Below are 24,807 nucleotides of genomic sequence, written 5' to 3'. Positions count from 1 at the left end.
TCTTTCTTTCTTCCTTCCTTCCTTCCTTCCTTCTTTCCTTTCTTTCTTTTTTCTTTTTCTTTCTTTCTTTTCTTTCCTTCCTTCCTTCCTTCCTTCCTTCCCTCCTTTAGACAACGAATCATCCCAGATTGAGGAGGTGGAATTTGAGAGCAAGATTTATGATTTTTTCCCCTTTACCTCTTTTTGTGAAGGTGTATGTGTATGCTTCTGTGTAAGATTTTGTCTGTATAGTGTTGCTTCCACCATTTGTCCTGAGGTTCTATCCAAGGGACTAAATGCTCCCACCAAAAGACACAGATTGGCTGAATGGATACAAAAACAAGACCCATATATATGCTGTCTACAAGAGACCCAATTCAGACCTAGAGACACATACAGACTGAAAGTAAGGGGATGGAAAAAGATATTCCATGCAAATGGAAACCAAAAGAAAGCTGGAGTAGCAATTCTCATATCAGACAAAATAGACTTTAAAATAAAGACTATTAGAAGAGACAAAGAAGGACACTACATAATGATCAAGGGATCGATCCAAGAAGAAGATATAACAATTGTAAATATTTATGCACCCAACATAGGAGCACCTCAATATATAAGGCAAATACTATCAGGCATAAAAGGGGAAATCAACAGTAACACATTCATAATAAGGGACTTTAACACCCCACTTTCACCAATGGACAGATCATCCAAAATGAAAATAAATAAGAAAACACAAGCTTTAAATGATACATTAAACAAGATGGACTTAATTGATATTTATAGGACATTCCATCCAAAAACAACAGAATACACATTTTTCTCAAGTGCTCATGGAATATTCTCCAGGATAGATTATATCTTGGGTCACAAATCAAGCCTTGGTAAATTTAAGAAAATTGAAATTATATCAAGTATCTTTTCTGACCATAACGCCATGAGACTAGATATCAATTACAGGAAAAGATCTGTAAAAAATACAAACACATGGAGGCTAAACAATACACTACTTAATAACGAAGTGATCACTGAAGAAATCAAAGAGGAAATTAAAAAATACCTAGAAACAAATAACAATGGAGACAACGACCCAAAACCTATGGGATGCAGCAAAAGCAGTTCTAAGGGGGAAGTTTATAGCAATACAAGCCCACCTTAAGAAGCAGGAAACATCTCGAATAAACAACCTAACCTTGCACCTCAAGCACTTAGAGAAAGAAGAACAAAAAAACCCCAAAGTTAGCAGAAGGAAAGAAATCATAAAAATCAGATCAGAAATAAATGAAAAAGAAATGAAGGAAACAATAGCAAAGATCAATAAAACTAAAAGCTGGTTGTTTGAGAAGATAAACAAAATAGATAAACCATTAGCCAGACGCATCAGGAAAAAAAGGGAGAAGACTCAAATCAATAGAATTAGAAACGAAAAAGTAGAATTAACAACTGACACTGCAGAAATACAAAAGATCATGAGAGATTACTACAAGCAACTCTATGCCAATAAAATGGGCAACCTGGAAGACATGGACAAATTCTTAGAAATGCACAATCTGCCAAGACTGAATCAGGAAGAAAAAGAAACTATGAACAGACCAATCACAAGCACTGAAATTGAAACTGTGATTAAAAATCTTCCAACAAACAAAAGCCCAGGACCAGATGGCTTCACAGGTGAATTCTATCAAACATTTAGAGAAGAGCTAACACCTATCCTTCTCAAACTCTTCCAAAATATAGAAGAGGGAGGAACACTCCTAAACTCCTTCTATGAGGCCACCATCAACTTGATACCAAAACCAGACAAGGATGCCACAAAGAAAGAAAACTACAGGCCAATATCACTGATGAACATAGATGCAAAAGTCCTCAACAAAATACTAGAAAACAGAATCCAACAGTGCATTAAAAGGATCATACACCATGATCAAGTGGGGTTTATTCCAGGAATGCAAGGATTCTTCAATATATGCAAATCTATCAATGTGTTAAACCATATTAACAAACTGAAGCAGAAAAGCCGTATGATCATCTCAATAGATGCAGAGAAAGCTTTTGACAAAATTTAACACCCATTTATGATAAAAGCCCTGCAGAAAGTAGGCATAGAGGGAACTTTCCTCAACATAATAAAGGCCATATATGACAAACCCACAGCCAACATCATCATCAATGGTGAAAAACTGAAAGCATTTCCACTAAGATCAGGAACAAGAGAAGGTTGCCCACTCTCGCCACTCTTATTCAACATAGTTTTGGAAGTTTTAGCCACAGTAATCAGAGAAGAAAAGGAAATAAAAGGAATCCAAATCGGAAAAGAAGTAAAGCTGTCACTCTTTGCAGATGACATGATACTATACTAAATGTGCTACCAGAAAACTACTAGAGATAATCAATGAATTTGGTAAAGTTGCAGTATACAAAATTAATGCACAGAAATCTCTTGCATTCCTATACACTAATGATGAAAAATCTGAAAGTGAAATCAAGAAAACACTCCCATTTACCATTGCAACAAAAAGAAAAAAATATCTAGGAATAAACCTTCCTAAGGAGACAAAAGACCTGTATGCACAAAATTATAAGACACTGATGAAAGAAATTAAAGATGATGCAAATAGATGGAGAGATATACCATGTTCTTGGATTGGAAGAATCAACATTGTGAAAATGACTCTACTACCCAAAGCAATCTATAGATTCAATGCAATCCCTATCAAACTACCACTGGCATTTTTCACAGAACTAGAACAAAATATTTCACAATTTGTATGGAAACACAAAAGACCCCAAATAGCCAAAGCAATCTTGAGAACGAAAAACGGAGCTGGAGGGATCAGACTCCCTGACTTCAGACTATACTACAAAGCTACAGTAATCAAGACAGTATGGTACTGGCACAAAAACAGAAAGATAGATCAATGGGACAGGATAGAAAGCCCAGAGATAAACCCACGCACATATGGTCACCTTATCTTTGATAAAAGAGGCAGGAATGTACAGTGGAGAAAGGACAGCATCTTCAATAAGTGGGGCTGGGAAAACTGGACAGCTACATGTAAAAGAATGAAATTAGAACACTCCCTAACACCATACACCAAAATAAGCTCAAAATGGATTGAAGACCTAAATGTAAGGCCAGAAACTATCAAACTCTTAGAGGAAAACATAGGCAGAACACTCTATGACATAAATCACAGCAAGATCCTTTTTGACCCACGTCCTAGAGAAATGGAAATAAAAACAAAAATAAACAAATGGGACCTAATTAAACCCCAAAGTGTTTCAGTACTTTCCAAAATACAAACTAGTATTATTTAAGGCTATGTGCATTTTTAGTACAGAAGAGAAGAAAATATGCGAGAAGGAAACAACGTCAGAAATCTTTTCCCCATTGCAAGATGTTGGGAGTTATATGGGAAAGAGGGCTCCTCTGAGTAATTTAGATGATACAAAAAATGCAGCCAAGGGGAGCATTGTCCTTGATGCCCAGGGTGTGCCTCTTCCCTTGAGCAATCTGGTTAACAGTTGGCAGGAATGTCTAGGAACAAAGTGGACCTCATATTGGCCCAGTCATAGTAAAGGGAACTTAAGGACCCTTCATCCTCTTATTCCCCCTTTAGCCTCCACCAAACAGAGTCTTTCTAAACTAGATGCTGTATTTTTCTTCCCAGACTCTGAGGGTCATGGGAAAAAAATGCAGGCTCTGTGGCCAGAGCTATGAGTTTGGATGCCTGCACCTCAAAAAACTAATTATTGTTCTCCAAGATATTTTTTAAGTGTTTCATCATTTCTAAAATATAAATAATAGTATTTCTAATTTCATAAGTGTATCCTGGGTATTAATGATACAATCAATATAATCAATTAATGATTGATTGATAGAATAGGTATAAAGTATACTGATGGTTGTTGATACACATCCTATATAAATGTTCCCAGTTGTTATTCACCAAGGGAACAGAAAATTCACCTTCCTGAACACCATTCCATTTACGTAGTTAGCCTCACAGTCTCAGAGTGCTTCTGAAATCTCCAGAGAGCACACATCTCTGGATGCCTAGAACTCTCTCCCCTGGAGTCTTATGTGGGTCTCAGATGTCCATGGAAAACCTTAGAAACCCTGTAGGAGTAGTTAGTGGAATGTCTGTTGTGACATGACAATCATGTAAAGTCTGTCTTTCACATGTCATTTAATTAGAAGATGAGGATTTGATCTTCACATTTTCTCCCTTGTTGTCTCTTAAACTTCTCAAGTATTTCAGTAAGAAAGACAGATATAATTTATTGATTCCCTTGACCCATCAATGTGAGCAAGAAACATGGCAATTTGTAGAGCTAAATGAAAATTTATTCTACGTTCATAATGCAGTAATTTAATATGGGTAAGCATTTTGATTCTCACATTAATATATGTATTCAGTGCATTTTCCCACAAAATTTCCACTGGATTTCCTGAGTACATTGACAACTAATTATTACCTTTATATAGAAGGCAAAGGTCCAAGAATAGTTTTTAAAAATCCTCTGTAGAATTAAAAAAAAAATAAGAAGATGGGAGGAATTGCCATACTTGCCATACTACCAATCAAGGTTCATAAAACTAGTCATCAAGACAGCATGATGTAGATGTAATGATAAACAGAAAAGATCACTGGGGAAGAATAGAAGCTTAGTAACTGGTCCATCTATTGGGTCCATTGACACGATTCATAACAGAGGAAAAACTGCACATCAATGGGAGGAGACGGATACATAGAACTGGGATACATGCTCTTTCAAATTCTTCATTGATTGCTTCTTCATTGTGAACACAGGAAGCAGAAGCAGAGGTGACAGATGAGAGCACTTACTTTCAAGTACACCTCTTTCCACATCTTCAACTAGCCCTAAAAAATTATTTTTTCAGATAAGCTAAGAATATAAAAATGCTATTGTTCATCTTATGTTGTATATCTCTCAAATGTTAATTTTACTGTTCCAATAAACTATGTAACTGATATGTTAGTTGTCATAATTGGCATGAGGTGGATTTTGAATCAAGTTAAGTAACAAACAAGAGCAACCAGAGAAAGCCTAATCAGCATATTTCTGATGAATGTTCCAAACTTATTGAGTCTCACACTTATCAGCATATTTCTTTTGAGAGTTCTTCTTTAAACTTTTTATTTTGAAGTAATTATAGATTCACATGAAGTTTCAAAAAATGTACATGGAGGTCCCTTGTCTCCTTAACAGGTTACCCTGTACAGGATTATTTTTGAGAGTACGACAAATTCGTATATTCAGACTTCATGGGGTTCTGCATGGATAAAAGTCCTTAGGTCTCTGAGGCTCTCTCTTAGAAAGACATTAAGCATGCTTTAACACACAACATACTAGACACCACTGCAATTCTGGTGATTCAATTATTAAAGTTCATATGACTTCAAAAACATAATATATGACATATTAAAGTATAATATATGATATATACAAATACAGAAAAAGTCTCTTAAAGGTATAAAATCAATACAGGTTTCAAAAGTCAAGCCATTGAAAACAGTGCCCACAAGCAAAAAAAAAATTAAAAAGTGATACAAAAAACTCTATTGGTATCAGCACAACTAGGATAAGTAGCTTCTTAGATTAACTACCATAGCTTAGAGGAGAATGTGGTTACTTCTTTTAGAAAATATAGAATTAGGAGACTAGGAAGTTAAGAAATCAGGATGTAAATGCAGAATATAATAAAAATGGCCTATATTTTGTTCCAAATTAGATACAGAGAATTGAAGAGAAACAATCCCCATTTGGACAGTAGACATCCAGATTGTTGGCATGTTTTAAGGACATGTGAGGGAGTTTGGGGAATGGGGCTTCTTTCTCACTTGGAAAGAAACTAAGCTTACTCATACCAAGAATCATTAATTCTATGTTAGTTCATAGATCTCAATAATCCAATTACTTGTTCCAACAATTTCCTTTTTTTTACCAACAGGGGAACAATAATAATTTCTCATATGCATCAAACGTTCAGAAGATTTTCCTATGTAAGAACCATTCTAAACAATTCTTTGGTTACATTGAAGAGAAACTTGAGTACAGTCCAGTGGGGCCAATATTTTCCAGCCAGGTCCTATGGCCAAAGCCTTCTATTCTTGGCATCTTAAATGCAATTTGCAGAAGGCTGATATCTTCAACAATACAACCAAGTTGCTTAATTAGACTTTTGGGAAGTACTATGGATGGAATGTTTTTGTACTCATCTCCCCAAATTTATATGTTGAAATCCTAACCCACAAAGTGATGGTATTAGGTGGTCAGGGTATTTGGGAGATAATTAGGTCAAACATGTGGAGCCTCATGAATGAGATTAATATCCTTATAAGAAGAGACATGACAGAGCTCGTTTTATCTCTCTCTGCTCTTTGCCATGTGAGTGTACAACAAGAAGATTGACATCTACAAGCTAGGAGGTGGGTTGTCACCAGATGCCAGATCAGCTAGCACCTTGATCTTGGACTTCTAGCCTTCAGAACTGTGGGAAACAAATTTATGTTTTTTAAACCAACTAGTCTATGGTATTCTGTTTAGGCAGCCCAAACTAACTCAGAAGTCAGTATGAAGAAGTGGGATGGTACTATAACAAATACCTAAAAATGTGGAAGTGCCTTTGAAACAGTCTAATGGGCAGAGGCTGGAAGAGTTTTGAAGTCTGTGCTAGAAAATTTTGATATTGCCATGAAGGGACTTTTAAAGACAATTCTGCTGAGTGCTCAGAAAAAATAAAGAGGAGAGCTGTAGTGAAAACTTTCATATTTTTAGTGAATACATAAATAAATGTGTACAGAATGTTGGTAGAAATTGACAGTAAAAGATATTCTGATGAGGTCTTAGATGTAAATGAAAAACATGTTATTGGATGATTCAGAAAGGAATATCCTTGTTAACAAGTGGCAAGAAGCTTGGCTGAATTATGTTTATGTTCTAGGGTTTTGTGGAAGGTAGAACTTGCTCGTGGTGAAATTGAATATTTAGCTGAGGAGATTTCTAAGCAAAGTATTAAAGGAGTGGTTTGGTTTTCCCTGACTGCTTATAGTAAAATGTGAGAGGAAAGAGATGAGTGAAGCAAAAAGGAACCAAAATTTTAAAATCTGGAAAATTCTCATCCTATCTAATTTACAAAAAATGAGAAAGCTGTTCTAAAGAGAAAATTAAGGTTTTGGCAGATAATTGATAAGGAGATTAGTGTGGGTGTGAACCATGGAGTTAATCAGCCAACTCAGCTGAATCCAGGAATAGAGATGGGATTATACTAGCAGAAACACTACAAACTGGGACTCAAGGAAACAGAGAAAAAACAGGATGGAAGGTTGTGAATATGTGCTACACTTAATAAAAAAGGACCAAAAAAGTATTTCAGAGAAAACTGGGGCCATTGTTTAGATTTCAACAGAGAAGATGGCCTCCAAGCAAAGGCATGAAGGTGGGGCCCCCTGAAGTGCTATTAGCAGTATCACCACTTGGCAGAGCCATGGCATGGACAAGGCCCCAGCAGAGAGCCATGGAATGGGTGGAGCCACTGCAGAGAGCTTTGATGTGGGCAGTGACCAGCCAGCTGTGAGGGTAATATTGCTACCTCAGTGGGTCTGGGAAGCAGAGCATTAAGCCAAAGAAGATTCTTCTAGAGCCTTAACACTCATGGAGTTTGCCTTCCTAGATTTCGGACTTGCTTGGGACACATCACCCCATCCTTCTTTCCTGTTTCTCCCTTTTGGAATGGGAATGCCCATCCTATGCCTGTTTCAATATTATATTTTTAAAGCACATAACTTGTTTGATTTCACAGGTTCGCAGCTGGAGAAAAATTTTGCCTCAGGAAGAATTGTAACTCACCCCTATGTGTCTTTCCAATATATGATTAAAATAAGGAGGTATCTGGAGATTTTTACAATTGGCCCATTAGTTATTTTCATAGTTCCATAGTTTATGGCCATCAGCAATAAAAAAAATAAATACCATTAGCAATAAAGAATAAATAAAGTGGCTCAAAGTAAATCTCTAGATTAGGAATAATAAAGAAGACTTGCTCTAGAAGAAACATTCACCAGACACAGGTAAACAATAATTCAATACCTGTCTTTGAGACTGTATGTCCATTTTAGTGAATCCTTCAGTACTTAAGACACAATTTCACCACCAAAATAATTGTTAGAACTAATAAATGAATTTAGTAAAGTTGCAAGACACAAGATCAATATACAAAAATATGTTGCTTTTCTGTACACTAAAAACAAACTATCAGAAAGAGAAATTAACAGAACAATTCCATTTACAATTGCATCAAAATAAATAAAGTACCTAAGAATAAATTTAACCAAGGAGGTGAAAGATCATATGCTGAAAATTATGACATTGATGAAAGAAATTTAAAAAGACATGAATAAATGGAAAGATAGTCCATTCTCATGGATTGGAAGAATTAATGTTGTTAAAAGGTCTATAATACCCAAAACAATCCACAGATTCAATGCAATTTCTATCAAAATTCCCCAGGACTTTTTTACAGATATAGACAAACAATCCTAAAACTTGTATTGGAACCACAAATGACCCAAGATAACCAAAACAATCTTGAGAAAGAAAAACAAAGTTGGAGGCATCAAACTTCCCAACTTCGAACTGTATTACCAAGCTATAGTAATCAAAACAAAATAGTATTGCCAGAAAAACAGGAACATATATCAGTGGAACAGAATAGAGAGCACAGAAATAAATCCACATATCTATGGTCAAATAACTTATAAGAAAGGAGACAAGAATATACACTAGAAAAAGAAAAGTCCCTTAAAGAAAGGTGTTGATCAGAAGTAAAGGGAGAAATTGACAGTAATACAACAATAGTAGGAGACTTTAACACCCCACTTACATCATTGGAAAGATCATCCAGACAGAAAATCAATAAAGCAACAAAGGTCCTAAAGGACACAATAGACGAGTTGAACTTAATAGATACCTACAGGACACTACAACCAGAAAAGGGAGAATGCACATTTTTTTCAAGTAAGAATAGAACGCTTTCCAGGATAGATCACATACTAAGTCACAAAACAAGCCTCAACAAATTTAAGAGAATAGAAATTATACCAAGCACTTTTTCTGACCACAATGGTATAAAACCAGAAATCGACTACAGAAAAAAAAAAAAAAAAAGGAAAAGAACAAACACACGAAGACTAAATGACATGCTACTAAAAAACCAATGGATCAATGAGGAAATCAAAGAGGAAATCAGAAAATACCTTGAAGAAAGTGAAAATGGAAGCACAACACTCCAAAATCTGTGGAATGCAGCAAAAGCAGTTCTAAGAGGAGAATTCATAGTAATACAGGCCTCCAACAAGAAACAAGAAAAATCTCAAATAAACAATCTTACTTACCACATAAAAGAATTAGAAAATGAGCAAACAAACCTCAAAGTCAGCAAGAGGAAGGAAATAATAAAGATCAGAAAGGAAATAAATAAAACAGAGATTTTAGAAAATTAGAAATGATCAATGAAACCAAGAGCTGTTTTTTTGAAAAGATAAATAAAATTGATAAAATCTTTGGCCAGGCTTACCAAGAAAAGACAAAAGACACAAATAAACAAAATAAGAAATGAAAGAGCAGAAATAACAACTGATACCACAGAGATACAGAAAATCATAAGAGAATACTATGAACAGTTATATGCCAACAAATTGGACAACCTAGAAGAAACAGACAAATTTCTAGAAACATACAGCCTGCCAACACTGAGTCAAGAAGAAACAGACAATTTAAACAGACCTATCACTATAAGTGAAATTAAATCTGTAATTAAAAAGAAAGACTCCCAGCAAACAAAAGTCCAGGACCAGATGGCTTCACAGGGGAATTCTACTGAATATATAAAGAAAAACTTATACTGATCCATCTCAAACTATTCCAGAAGATTGAGGAAGAAGGAACACTCTTAAATTCATCCTATGAAGCCACCATGACCCTGATACCAAAACCAGAAAAAGGTACTACAAGAAAAGAAAATTACAGGCCAATATCACTGATGAATATAGATGCAAAAATCCTCAACAAAATATTAGCAAATCAAATCCAACAATACGTAAAAAGGATCATATACCATGATCAATTTGTATTCATTCCAGAGTCACAAGGATGGTTCAACATATGTAAATCAATCAGTGTGATATACTACATTAACAGAAGAAAAGACAAACACCACATCATCATCTCAATAGACACAGAAAAAGCATTTGATAAAATTTAACATCCATTCATAATAAAACTCTCAGCAAAGTGGATATGGAGGGAACATATCTCAACATAATAAAGGCCATTTATGACAAACCCACAGTCAATGTAACACTCAACCATGAAAAGCTGAAAGCCTGCCTGCAAACTCAGGAACAAGACAAGGGTGCCCCCTCTCACCACTTCTACTTAACATAGTATTGGAACTTCTAGCCACAGCAATCAGGCAAGAAAAAGAAATAAAGTGGTATCTAAATTGAAAGGGAAAGGTAAACTGTCACTATTTGCAGATGACATGATACTCTATATAGAGAGTATCTGTCCACCTTGAAACTGTCAGAACTAATAAATGACTTCAGCAAGGTTGCAGGATACAAGATTGATACACAGAAATCTATTGTGTTTCTATACACTAATAATGAAATACAGCAAATCCCCTGCATAATAATGAGTTTCATTCTGAAAGCACATTCGTAAGTCCTATTTGTTCATAAGTCCAACAATGTTAGCCTATGTACCCCACTAACACAATTGGCTATATAGTACTGTACTGTAATAAGTTTATAATGATTTTCACACAAATAATACATAAAAAACAAACACAAAAGTAAAGATAACTTTTTTCTTTTTAGTGTCAATTCTTTTATTTTATTTATTTTTAACATACTTATTGGCGTGTAATTGCTTCACAATGTTGTGCTAGTTTCCAATGCACAACAAAGTGAATCAGCCATATGCATACATATATCCCCATATCCCCTCCCTCTTGTGTCTCCCTCCCACTTTCCTATCCCACCCCATAACATTTTGAATCTTACAGTACATTACACAAAAGCACAACTACTTGTAGAGGATGCATACATGTGACAATGTACACCAGACACATGAACTAACTTACATGATTGGACATGTGAACACACGTTTACATCTTTGAAAGTTGCAACTTGAAGATTCATATCTAGGCAACTTACTGTATCATAAAGAGAAAGTTAAAAAAATCCTGTTTAAAATTGCATCAAAAAAAAAATCCAGGAATACACTTTACCAAGAAGGTGAAAGACCTAGACTTTGAAGAATATAAAACAGTGATGAATGAAATTAAAGATGATTCAAATAAATGGAAAGATATACTATGTTCTTGGACTGGAAGAATTAATGTTATGAAAATGGCCATACTACCCAAAGCAATTTAATGCAATCCCTATCAAAACACCCAGGACAGTTTTCACAGAACTAGGACAAATAAATCTCAAAATTTATATGGAAACACAAAAGATTCTGCATTGCCAAAGCAATCCTCAGAAAAAAGAACAAAGCTGGAGGTATAACCCTCCCAGACTTCAGACTATACTGCAGAGCTACAGTAATCAAAACAGAATGGTACTGGCACAAAGACAGACACACAGATCAATGTTCAACAGTTAGAAATACACACACACCTATGGTCAATTAATCTATGACAAAGGAGGCAAGAATATGCAATGGAGAAAAGAGAGTCTCTTCAAGAAGTGGTGTTGGGAAAACTGGACAACTACATGTAAAAGAATGAAATTAGAACAGTCTCTAACACCATATACAAAAATAAACTCATATTGGAATAAAGACCTGACACTGCAAAACTCCTAGAAGAGAACATAGGCAGAACACTCTTTGACATAAATTGTGACAATATTTTTTTGAATCTCCTAAAACAAAATAAAGAAAAGAAAAAATAAACAAATCAGACCTAATGAAACTTAAAAGCTTTGTACAGCAAAGGAAACCATTGATAAAATTAAAGGACAACCTATGGAATGGGAGGAAATATTTTCAAATAATGCAGCTGACAGGAGGTTAAAATGAAAAATAGATAAACAGGTCATACAACTCAATATCCAAAAAAACAAACAAATCAAAAAATAGGTAGAAGGCCTGAATTGACATCTCCAAAAAAGACATACAGATGGCAATAGACACATGAAAAGATGCTCAAATATCACTAATTATTAGAGAAATGCAAATCAAAACTATAATGAGATTCATCCCACATTTGTCAGAATGGCTATCATCAAAAAATCTACAAATAGGCAAGGACCTCCAAGACAGCAGAGGAGAAAGACGTGGAGATCATCTTCCTCCCCACAAATATATCAAAAATACATCTGCATGTGGAATAACTCCTACAGAACACCTGCTGAACACTGGCAGAAGACCTCAGACTTCCCAAAAGGCTAGAAACTCCCCACGTACCTGGCCGTGTGGCTTACAGAGTATTGGTGCTCCAGCCAGGTGTCGGGCCAGAGCCCCTGAGGTGGGAGAGATGAGTTCAGGACACTCGACACCAGATACTTCCCAGCCCCATGTAATATCAATTGGTGAGAACTCTCCCAGAGATCTCCATCTCAACACTAAGACCCAGCTCAACTCAATGATGAGCAAGCTCCAAAGCTCAACACCCCATGCCAAAGAACTAGCAAGACAGGAACAGAAACCCACCCATTAGAAGAGAGGCTGCCTAAAATCATAATAACTTCACCGACACCACAAAACACACCACCATATGTGGTCCTGCCCACCAGAAAGAAAAGATGCAGCTTCATACACCAGAACACAGGCACCAGTCACCCCCCCCCCCATCAGGAAGCCTACACAAGCCACTGAACTAACCTTACCCACTGGGAGCAGACACCAGAAACAATGTGAACTATGAACCTGCAGCCTGCTAAAAGGAGACCACAAACACAGTAAGAAAAGCAAAATGAGAAGATAGAGAAATAGGCAGCAGATGAAGGAGAAAAGTAAAAAGCCATCAGACTAAACAAATGAAGAAGAAATAGGCAGTCTACCTGAAAAAGAATTCAGAGTAATGACAGTAAAGATGATCCAAAATCTTGGAAATAGAATGGAGAAAATATAAGAAATGTTTAACAAGGACCTAGAAGAACTAAAGAGCAAACAAACAATGATGAACAACACAATAAATGACATTAAAAATTCTCTGGAAGGAATCAATAGCAGAATAAATGAGGCAGAGGAACAGAGAAGTGACCTGGAAGATAAAATAGTGGAAACAACAACTGAAGAGCAGAATAAAGAAAAAAGAATGAAAAAAATTGAGGACAGTCTCACAGACCTCTGGGACAACACTAAGTACATGAATATTCGAATTATAGGGGTCCCAGAAGAAGAAGAGAAAAAAGAAAGAGAGAGAGAAAATATTTGAAGAGATTATAGCTGAAAATTTCCCTAATGTGGGAAAGGAAATATTCAAATCCAGGAAGAGCAGAGAGTTCCATATAGGATAAATCCAAGGAGAAACATGACAAGACACATATTAATCAAACAATCAAAAATTAAATACAAAGAAAAAATATTAAAAGCAGCAAGGGAAAAACAACAAATAACATACAAGGGGATCCCCATAAGGTTAACAGCTGATATTTCACCAGTAACTCTGCAAGCCAGAAAGGAGTGGCAGGATATATTTAAAGTGATGAAAGGGAAAAAATTACAACCAAGATTATTCTACCCAGCAAGGATCTCAATCAGATTTGATGGAGAAATTAAAACCTTTACAGAGAAGAAAAAGCTAAGAGAATTCAGCACCACCAAACCAGTTTTACAACAAATGCTAAAGGAACTTCACTTGGCAGGAAACACAAGAGAAGGAAAAGACCTACAATAACAAACCCAAAACAATTAAGAAAATTCTAATAACAACATATGTATGGACAATTCCCTTAAATGTAAATGGATTAAATGCTCCAACCAAAAGACATAGACTGGCTGAATGGATAAAATACAAGACCTGTATATAGGCTGTCTACAAGAGACCCACTTCAGACCTAGGGACACATACAGACTGAGAGTGAGGGAATGGAAAAAGATATTCCATGCAAATGGAAATCAAAAGAAAGCTGGAGTAGCAAATCTCATATCAGACAAAATAGACTTTAAAATAAAGACTATTACAAGAGACAAAGAAGGACACTATGTAATGATCAAGGGATCGATCCAAGAAGAAGGTATAACAATTGTAAATATTTATGCACCCAACATAGGAGCACCTCAGTAAATAAGGCAAATGCTAACAGCCATAAAAGGTGAAATTGACCGTAACACAATCGTAGTAGGGGACTTTAACACCCCACTTTCACCAATGGACAGATCATTCAAAATGAAAATAAATAAGGAAACACAAGCTTTAAATAACACATTAAACGAGATGGACTTAATTGATATTTATAGGACATTCCTTTCACAAATGACAGAATACACTTTTTTCTCAAGTGTTCATGGAACATTCTCTAGGATAGATCATATTTTGGGCCACAAATCAAACCTTGGTAGATTTAAGAAAATTGAAATCTTATCAAGTAGCTTTTCTGACCACAACAATATGAGACTAGATATCAATTACAGGGAAAAAAAACTGGAAAAAACACAAACTCACGGAGGCTAAACAATACACTTCTAAATAAGAAGAAATCAAAGGGGAAATCAAAAAATACCTGGAAACAACAGACAATGAAGATACAATTGACCCAAAACTTATGGGATGCAGCAAAAGCAGTTCTAAGAGGGAAGTTTATAGTAGTACAATCCTACCTCAGAAACAAGAAAAATCTCAAATAAACAACCTAACATTACACCTAAAGCAATTGGAGAAAGAATAAAATAAACCCAAAGGAAGAATAAAAGAAATCATAATGATAAGAAATAAATGAGAAAGAAATGAAGGAAACAATAGCAACGATCAATAAACCTAAAAGCTGGTTCTTTGAGAAGATAAACAAAATTGATAAACCATTAGCCAGGCTCGTCAAGGGAAAGAAGGGAGAAGACTCAAATCAACAAAATTAGAAATGAAAAAGGAGAAGTAGCAACTGACACTGCAGAAATACAAAGGATCATGACAGATTACTACAAGCAACTATATGCCAATAAAATGGACAACCTGGAAGAAATGGACAAATTCTTAGAAAAGCACAACCTTCCAAGACTGAACCTGGAAGAAATAGAAAATATAAACAGAAAAATCACAACCACTGAAATTGAAACTGTGATTAAAAATCTTCCAAAAAACAAAACCCCAGGACAAGATGGTGTCACAGATCTGTTCTATCAAACATTTAGAGAAGAGCTGAAACCTATCCTTCTCAAAATATTCCAAAACATTGCAGAGGGAGGAACACTCCCAAAATCATTCTACGAGGTCATCATCACCCTGATACCAACACCAGACAAAGATGTCACACAGAAAAAAGAAAATTACAGGCGAATATCACGGATGAACATAGATGCAAAAATCCTCAATAAAATACTAACAAACAGAATCCAACACCACATTAAAAGAATTATAAAAAACAATCAAGTGGGGTTTATCCCAGAAATGCAAGGATTCTTCAATATAGGCAAATCAATCAATGTGATACACAATATTAACAAATGGAAGGATAAAAGTCATCTGGTAATCTAAATAGATGCAGAAAAAGCTTTCAACAAAATTCAACACCCATTTGTGATAAAAGCCCTACAGAAAGTAGGCAGAGAGGGAATTTACCTCAACATAATAAAGGCCATATATGACAAACTCACAGCCAACATCATTTCAATGGTGAAAAATTGAAACAATTTCCACTAAGATGAGGAAGAGGACAAGGTTGCCCACTCTCACCACTATTATTCAATATAGTTTTGGAAGTTTTAGCCACAGCAGTCAGAGAAGAAAAAGAAATAAAAGGAATCCAAACTGGAAAACAAGAAGTAAAACTGTCACTGTTTGCAGATGACATGATCCTATACATAGAGAACCCTAAAGATGCTACCAGAAAACTACTAGAACTAATCAATGAATTTGGTAAACAGGATAATAAATTAATACACAGAAATCTCTTGCATTCCTATACACTAATGATGAAAAATCTGAAACAGATATTAAGGAAACACTCCCATTTACCATTATAACAAAAAGAATAAAGTACCTAGGAATAAACCTACCTAAGGAGACAAAAGACCTGTATGCAGAAAAGTATAAGACACTGATGAAAGTAATTAAAGATGATACAAACAGATGGAGAGATATATCATGTTCTTGGATTGGAAAAATCAACATTGAGAAAATGACTATAATACCCAAAGCAATCTACAGATTCAATGCAATCCCTATCAAAATACCAAAGGCATTTGTCACAGAACTAGAACAAAAAATTTCACAATTTGTATGGATACACAAAAGACCCCGAATAGCCAAAGCAATCTTGAGAACGAAAAAAGGAGCTGGAGGAATCAGGCTCCCTGACTTCAGACTATACTACAAAGCTACAGTAATCAAGACAGTATGGTACCAGCAGAAAAACAGAAATATAGATCAATGGAACAGGATAGAAAGCCCAGAGATAAACCCACACACATATGGTCACATTATCTTTGATAAAGGAAGCAAGAATATACAATGAAAAAAGATAGACACTTCAATAAGTGGTGCTGGGAAAACTGGAGAGCTATATGCAAAAGAATGAAATTGGAACACTCCCTAACACCATACACAAAAATAAACTCAAAATGGACTAAAGACCTAAATGTAAGGCCAGACACTATCAATCTCTTAGAGGAAATCATAGGCAGAACACTCTGTGACATAAATCACAGCAAGATCCTTTTTGACCCACCTCCTAGAGAAAGGGAAATAAAAACAAAAATAAACAAATGGGATCTAACGAAACTTCAAAGCTTTTGCATAGCAAAGGAAACCATAAACAAGACCAAAAGACAGGCCTCAGAATGGGAGAAAGTATCTGCTAGTGAAGCAACTGACAAAGGATTAATCTCCAAAATATACAAGAAGCTCATGCAGCTCAATATCAAAAAAACAAACAACCTAATCCTAAACAGACATTTCTCCAAAGAAGATATATAGATTTGCCAACAAACACATGAAAGGATGCTCAACATCACTAATCATTAAAGAAATGCAAGTCAAAACAACAATGAGGTATCACCTCACACTGGTCAGAATGGCCATCATCAAAAAATCTACAAACAATAAATGCTGGAGAGGGTGTGGAGAAAAGGGAACCCTCTTGCACTGTGAGTAGGAATGTAAATTGATAGAGCCACATGGAGAACAGTATGGAGGTTCCTTAAAAAACTAAAATTAGAACTACCATATGACCCAGAAATCCCACTATTGGACATATATCCTGAGAAAAGCATAACTCAAAAAGAGTCAGTACCCAATGTTCATTGCAGCACTATTTACAAAAGCCAGGACATGGAAGCAACCTACGTGTCCATCAACAGGTGAATGGATTAAGAAGATGTGGCAAATATGTACAATGGATTATTACTCAGCTATAAAATGAAATGAAATTGAGTTATTTGTAGTGAGATGAATGGACCTAGAGTCTGTCATACAGAGCGAAGAGAAAAACAAATACCATACGCTAACAACGTATATATGGAATCTAAAAAAAATCTTAAAAAAAGAATGGTTCTAAATAACCTAGGGGCAGGACAGAAATAAAGACACAGATGTAGAGAATGGACTTGAGGAGACGGGGAGGGGAAGCATAAGCTGGGATGAAATGAGAGAGTGGCATTGACATATATACACTACCAAATGTAAAATAGATAGCTAGTGGGAAGCAGCCGCATAGCACAGGGAGATCATCTAGGTGCTTTGTGACCACTTAGAGGGGTGGGATATGGAGGGTGAGAGGGAGACGCAAGAGTGAGAGGATATGCAGATACATGTATACATATAACTGATTCACTTTGTTATACAGCAGAAACTAACACAACATTGGAAAGCAATTATACTGCAATAAAGATGTTTAAAACAAAAAAAAAAGTCTACAAAGAACAAATGTTGGAGAGGACGTGGAGAAAAGGGAGCCCTGTGCACTTTTTTGGGAATGTAAATCAGTTTAGCTCTATGGAAAACATTATGAAGTTTTCTCAAAAAATTAAAAATAGAACTACCATATTATCCAGCAGTTTCACTCCTGGTATATATCTGGAAAAAATGAAAACACGAATTCAAAAAGATACTTGCACCCCAATGTTCATAGCAGCAATATTTACAATAGTGAAGACATGGAAGCAACCCAAGTGCCCATCAACAGACGAATAAAGAAGATGTGAAATATATATATAATGGAGAATTCCTCATCCATAAAAAGAATGAAATTCTGCCATTTGCAGCAACATGGGTCGACCTAGAGAATATTATGCTCAGTGAAATAAGTCAGAAAGAGAAAGACAAATACTGTATGATATCACTATATGTGGAATCTAAAAATTAGTATAAATAAATGTATATGCAAAACAGAAACAGAGTCACAGATGTATAAGACAAACTTATGGTTACCAAAAGGGAGAAGGAAACAGGGAGGGACAAATTAGGGATATGGGATTAATGGGTACAAACTACTATGTATAAAATATATAAGCAACAAGGATACATTGTACAGTACATGGAATTATACCCATTATCTTGTCCTAACCTATAATGGAATATAATCTGCAAAAATACGGTATCACTGTGCTGTACACTTGAAACTAACATAATATTGTAAATCAACTATACTTCAATTAAAAATAAATAAATTTTAAAAAAATTTAAAGGAAAGATCAAACAAATAAATGGTGTTGGGAAAACTGGACAGCCCCATGCAAAAGAATGTAACTAGACCACTATCTTACACCATACACAAAAATAACTAAAAATGGATTAAAGAATTGAATGTAAATCTGAATCCATAAATCTAAAAGATGTAAACTTAGGTGTTAAGCTCCTTGAGCTCAGTCTTGGCAATGATTTTTTGGATCTGACTCCAAAAGAAAATACAACAAAAGCAAAAATAAGTAAATAGGACTACATAAAACTAAAAACTATACAGCTAAGGAAATCATTAACAAAATGAAAAGGCAACATACTAAATGGGACAAAATAATTACAAATCATATATTTGATACAGGGTTAATATTCAAAATATATAAAGAACTCATACAACTATTTAGCCAAAGAACAATCTCAAGGAAAAATGCACAGAACTTAAATAGACATTTTTCCAAAGAAATCATACAGATGACCCACAGGTACATGAATAGATGCTCAACATAACTAATCATCAGGGAAATGCAAATCAAAATTATACTGAAATACCATCTCAAACCTGTTAAAACGGCTATTATCTAAAAGACAAGAAGTATAATAATAAGTATGGATGAGGTTATGGAGAAAAGAGAACACTTGTGCACTCTTGGTGAGAATGTAAATTAGTGCAGCCACTATGGAAAACAGCATAGAGGTTCCTCAAAAAATAAAAGTTAAACTACCATATAATCAGGCAATTTCACTTCTGGGTATATATCTGAAGAAAACAAAAACGCTAACTTGAAAAGATATATGCACCAACATGTTCACAGCAGCATTATTTTAGAAAGTCAAGATACGGAGTTGAATGGATAAAGAATATATAGATGAATGGATGAATGGATAAAGAATATATATACACACAATAGAATATTATCAGTCATAAAAAGAATGAAATCTTGCCATTTGCAACAACATGGATGGACCTTGAGAGCATTAGGCTAAGTGAAATAAATGAGACAGAGAAAGACAAATACCCTATGATATCATTTATATGTAGAATTTAAAATAAAAAGAATCTTAAACAACAAAAACTAAGCATATAGATACAGACTACAGATTGGTAGTTGCCAGAGGCAGGGGGTGGAGGGTGGGAGAAATTAATAAAGATATAATTTATAGCATGTTGACTATAGTTGATGATACGTATTGTGTATTTGAAAGTTGCTAAACAAGTGGATCTTAGAAGTCTTCATCACAAGAAAAAAATTTACAACTATGAACAGTGATGGATGTTAACTAGACTTATTGTGGTGATCACTTCACAATATATACAAATATCGAATCACGCTGTACATCTGAAAATGTTATATGTCAATTATACCTCAATCTATAAAAAAGAGCCAATTTCACTCATTCTTCAGTCCCTTGATAGCTTTAAGAGGAAGTATCAATTTCCTTATGTCTGCAATGACTCTGTGTGGTAGCACAGTGTCCAGGAGAAAGAAGCTGGGAAAGTTATTAGACCTAGGCGGTAAGTTCCACAGTTTGTTCAGACCTCACAGGACATTGTCCTGTCACTCTAATGAAGGTTAATATTCAGAGATTGCCTAATTTCTAAGATCAAAAGGCAAAAGAGAGGGAAAAGGCATATCCATAATTGTTTACATTAGAAGTTAAAAAGAGAAATTACTCTTAAGTAAAGTGATTATTCATATCTTCATTTTGACTGAATTCAAATAGATCTTTGCGCCAACTTAGCCATCACAGTTATGATTGCCACTGCCCCTTACCCCACCCATCTTGTCTGAAACCCTTGAAAAGAAAATAACATAGGTTGAGTTCAATGAGTAATTTCAATATCTTTCATTCCTAAAGAGAATTGAGGTATAAATATGTACACCAAACTGCATATGAAGTGTACAGTACAGATGATATTTGACATATGCATAAACACAAAAAACTATCACCAAAAATAGAGATCATAAAACTATACATCACCCCCAAAATCTTCCAGGCAATCCTTCCTTGGCAATGCTTCTCTTCTATTCCTCCCTACTAGGCAATCATTGACTAATTTTCTATCATTATAGATTTGTTTGCATTTTCTGGCATTCTATATAAGTAAAATCATGATTACATACTCTTGCTTATCTGGCTTCTTTCACTCACTGTGATTATTTTGAGATTCATCCTGTTGCAGGCTGTATCATCATCAGTCCATTCATATTTACTGGTCAGTAGTACATTGCATTATTACATATTATGGCCATATTACATATTATGGATATACCATAATTTTCACATTCACCAGTTGATGGACATTTGGGTTCATTCCAGTTTTTCCTAGTAAAAATAAAATGGCTATGAATATTCATGTACAAGTCTCTGTATAGATATATGCATTTTTTTTCGCTTGGGTAAGTACTTAGGAATGGAATGTCTGGAACAAATTCTGGGCATATGTTAATCTTCTTAGGAAACTATCAAGATAACATTCAAAGTGGCCCTACTGTACCATTTTTAAATTTACCAATTTAAAACTATGCCAATTTAAAACTTAATATCAGCAATATATGAGAATTCCAGCTTCTGTGCAACTTTTTCAGCAGTCAATATAGTCATTCTTTTTAATCCCTGCCATTCAAATAGGTAAGTGGTAATATGTCACTGAGCTTTTGGGTTACATTTCCCTAAAAATTAATGTTTACATACATCTTTTCACAGTCTTATTTCCTATCTGTATATCTGCTTTAATGAATTATCTTTTCAAATCTTTTGTCCATATTTTTAAAAATTGGGTTATTTTCTTAATATTATAAGAATACAAGTCCTTTATTAGATATAAATTTTGAAAATATTTTTATTAGGCTGTGGCTTTTCATTCATGTAATAGTGTCTTTTGAAGAGCAGAGGCTTTATAATTTTGACAAAGTCCAGTTTCTAAATTATTTTATGTATTATTCTTTAGGTATTATATCTAAGACATGTTTGCCTTACATTAGGAAAAAATTGTTTTCTGCTAGAAATTTTTTAGTTTTAGTTTTTACATTGAGATCTATGACCGATTTTGAATTCATTTTTAAATATAGTGCAAGGTAGGGACTAAAGTTTAAAAAGATAGTTGTCCACATATGTGCAGGCTTATTTCTGGACTCAATTCTATTTCATGTTCTACTTGTTTATCTTTACACAAATACCACACTGTCTTGATTACTATAGCTTTACAAGCAGCCTCAAAATCAGGTCATGTTAATTCTCTAACTTTACTTTTCATTTCATTTTTCATTTCAAAATAGTTTTGACCAATCTAGGTCCTTTGCATTTCTATACAAATTTTACTACGAACTTGTCAATTTTTATGAAAGGGTCACTTGGGCTTTTGATTGGATGAAAATATATAATACAGTCATTGGATGGGACTGAATATATGTATTATATACATATAATAATATATAATTTGGGAGATTTGAAATCTTAATATTGAGTCTTCTGACCAAAAAACATAGTATATCTCAATATTTATGTCTTCTTTAATTACTCTTAGCAATTTTTTCTGTAGTTTTCAGTTGAAATATCTTACATATTTACATAATATACTTACATAAGTATCTGATAGTTTTCAGTGCTATTGTAAATTGTAATTTTTAAATTACAATTTTAGATTACAACTACTAGTATATAGGGAGACATTTGCTATTACCCTTCAACCTTGATTAACTTGCTAATAGTAGAGACTTTATTCACTTATTAGTTAAGAATAACTTGTAGCTTATTAGTTTTTAGTTTCTTTTTTGTAGATTCCATCAGAATCTACAAAAGCCCAAGTGAGGTATAGTCCTATTGAAAAACAATCTACCTGCCCTGCAGCAAACAGAAGGCTTCATCATGGACTTACCAGAGTCTGTTGGAACTTCCCTCCCATCAAGTGGATGGATTAAGGACATTCCCCAAACCAAAAAGTGCTTGTGCCCAAGTAATTGCACTGCAAAAGTGGCACACATACCTGCAACAACGTAGTGTGTACAACTCAAGCCTGCTGTCTGAAGAATTACATGCCCTCCATGGGCCAGTGTCTTATGTAGATCCGGACGTGGCTCCTTAGACATCACCCATCACTCCCCCTCTCAGCCAAGTCAGAGAGGGAACCAGGACCCCATGCCTCCCTCTGGAGCCATGGTTCACCAATGGCAGCAGTTGAGGCAATACCCTCACTAGACATGCTTCAACAGTTTTCCTGGATTCTGACATCACTTGGTTTGAAGAAGGTACTAAGCACAGCAATCATGGATGAACTGAGGGTGGTAAGGATTGTGATCACTCACAAGTCTATGCCCCTCTACATAGCCACAGACAGCTGGGCTGTACAGGAGGGTCTGACCATGGATGCCACAATGGCATCAGAAAAGCTTGACTATCTTGAGATGGCCCCTGTGGTGAACTGATACAGACAAACTGGGACGTGTGCACACAACCTGGTACCACCATCATGATATGGTATGTCTCAGCACATTCTCTAACTACACTGCCTGAGAATCACGAATCAGATGCCTTAGCCATGGTGACAGCTGTTCTGGAAGGGTCACAGACTCTCAGATGTGGCAGTGGCTTCATGGGAAGTCAGGACATCGAGGCCTCAGTACCACTTGGGAAGCCAAAAGGTTACACCTGCCTTTAAAATACAGTGACCTACAGGCAGTAGATAGGAACTTCCATCATTGTACCTGCAGTGTCAACCCCTGAGACACACCTTTGGTCATATCGGATGAGCTACTAGGCCAGTGACCAGATGGCAAGTGGACGATATTGGCCCCTGCCCTTAACAGAAGGACACAAGAATGCATTGACCTGTGTGGACCCAGCAATTGGGCTGACACAGACTTTTGCCAGTAAAAGGGCAAATCAAGTAACCACTATTAGGGGTTTGACCAAGTTGGAAAGTATTAGAGTGGAAAGTACTACCCACTTGCGTTGAAAGCAACCAAGGGACCCATTTCACTGGACATGACATACAAGAACGGGCTAAACCCTGCGAGATTTTATGAACCTTTCATCTGTCGTATAACCCCAGAGCTGCAGGGTTGGTATTAAGAATGAATGGGTTACTGAAAGAGACATTGAAGTTTTCTCCAGATGGGTCTTTAAGGGGATGATCTCCAAGACTATTAGAGGCCATCTGGCTGTTAAACACTGAGCCCACCACAGGCCACATATCTGCTTGTGAGAGACCGACTACACCTGCTCTGCAAGCTACTGTAAAAGTCTTAGGAGGACTGAGACTCATCCAACGGGATGCAGGTCTTAAAAGAGTGCCACAGGGGCTTCCCTGGTGGCACAGTGTTTAAGAGTACGCCTGCCGATGCAGGGGACACGTGTTCGTGCCCCGGTCTGGGAAGATCCCACATGCCGCGGAGTGGCTGGACCCGTGAGCCATGGCCACTGAGCCTGCGCGTCTGGAGCCTGTGCTCCGCAACGGGAGAGGCCACAACAGTGAGAGGCCCGCGTACCGCAAAAAAAAAAAAAAAAACAGTGCCACAGGACCTCCCACTTGGGGAGACTATCTAAGGTTGGAGACTTAAATGATATCCTCCTTCCAAGTGTCTTAGCATCCTTATACCTTGGAGGGAAGGGCTAGCCTGCAGCATACTATCAATATTTCCTCAACCTTTCTAAGTGAAGGCCCAGCCATAACCAAGGTGATCCAGATGGGGGACTAAAGTAGGGCTCCCCTTATGGGCTCCTACTTAAGTTCTCGCATGTATCTCCCAGCAAACTTCTGAAATAAAGGGACAAAATGTCTGGCATTTTCCTCCAGGAAAAGTGTCAAAACCTGGGGTGATCCTGGCACATGGAGACTGGACTGCTACCTAACCCTAATCACGTAGAGACATTTCTTTTGCATACACCTTCACCTGTTGGTTGACCTCCTTTCCTGGCAAATGGGGAACTGCCCTGTTAGGCATTATTCTTTATCTAGC

At 35.9% G+C, this 24,807-nt stretch overlaps 1 long non-coding RNA gene across 3 annotated transcripts in view; it reads right to left on the bottom strand.

Annotated features, from left to right (window-relative positions):
• Positions 1-24,227, bottom strand: part of LOC113612240 (uncharacterized) — a 56,994-nt gene extending 32,767 nt beyond the window's left edge. For all 3 annotated transcript variants that reach the window (XR_003429788.1, XR_003429787.1, XR_003429789.1), the window contains exons 1-2: positions 22,836-24,227; positions 21,002-21,175 (exon numbers count right to left, since the gene is read on the bottom strand). This is a non-coding gene — a long non-coding RNA (uncharacterized LOC113612240). The remainder of the gene's footprint in view (positions 1-21,001; positions 21,176-22,835) is intronic.
• Positions 24,228-24,807: the final 580 nt, after the last annotated feature.

This window comes from Aethalodelphis obliquidens, unplaced genomic scaffold (genome assembly GCF_003676395.1).
Source record: "Aethalodelphis obliquidens isolate GAN/ISIS:26980383/991018 unplaced genomic scaffold, ASM367639v1 scaffold74, whole genome shotgun sequence".
Taxonomy (NCBI): Eukaryota; Metazoa; Chordata; class Mammalia; order Artiodactyla; family Delphinidae; genus Aethalodelphis; species Aethalodelphis obliquidens.
Note: the sequence above shows the minus strand (reverse complement) of the source record. Positions and strands in the feature narration are given on the sequence as shown.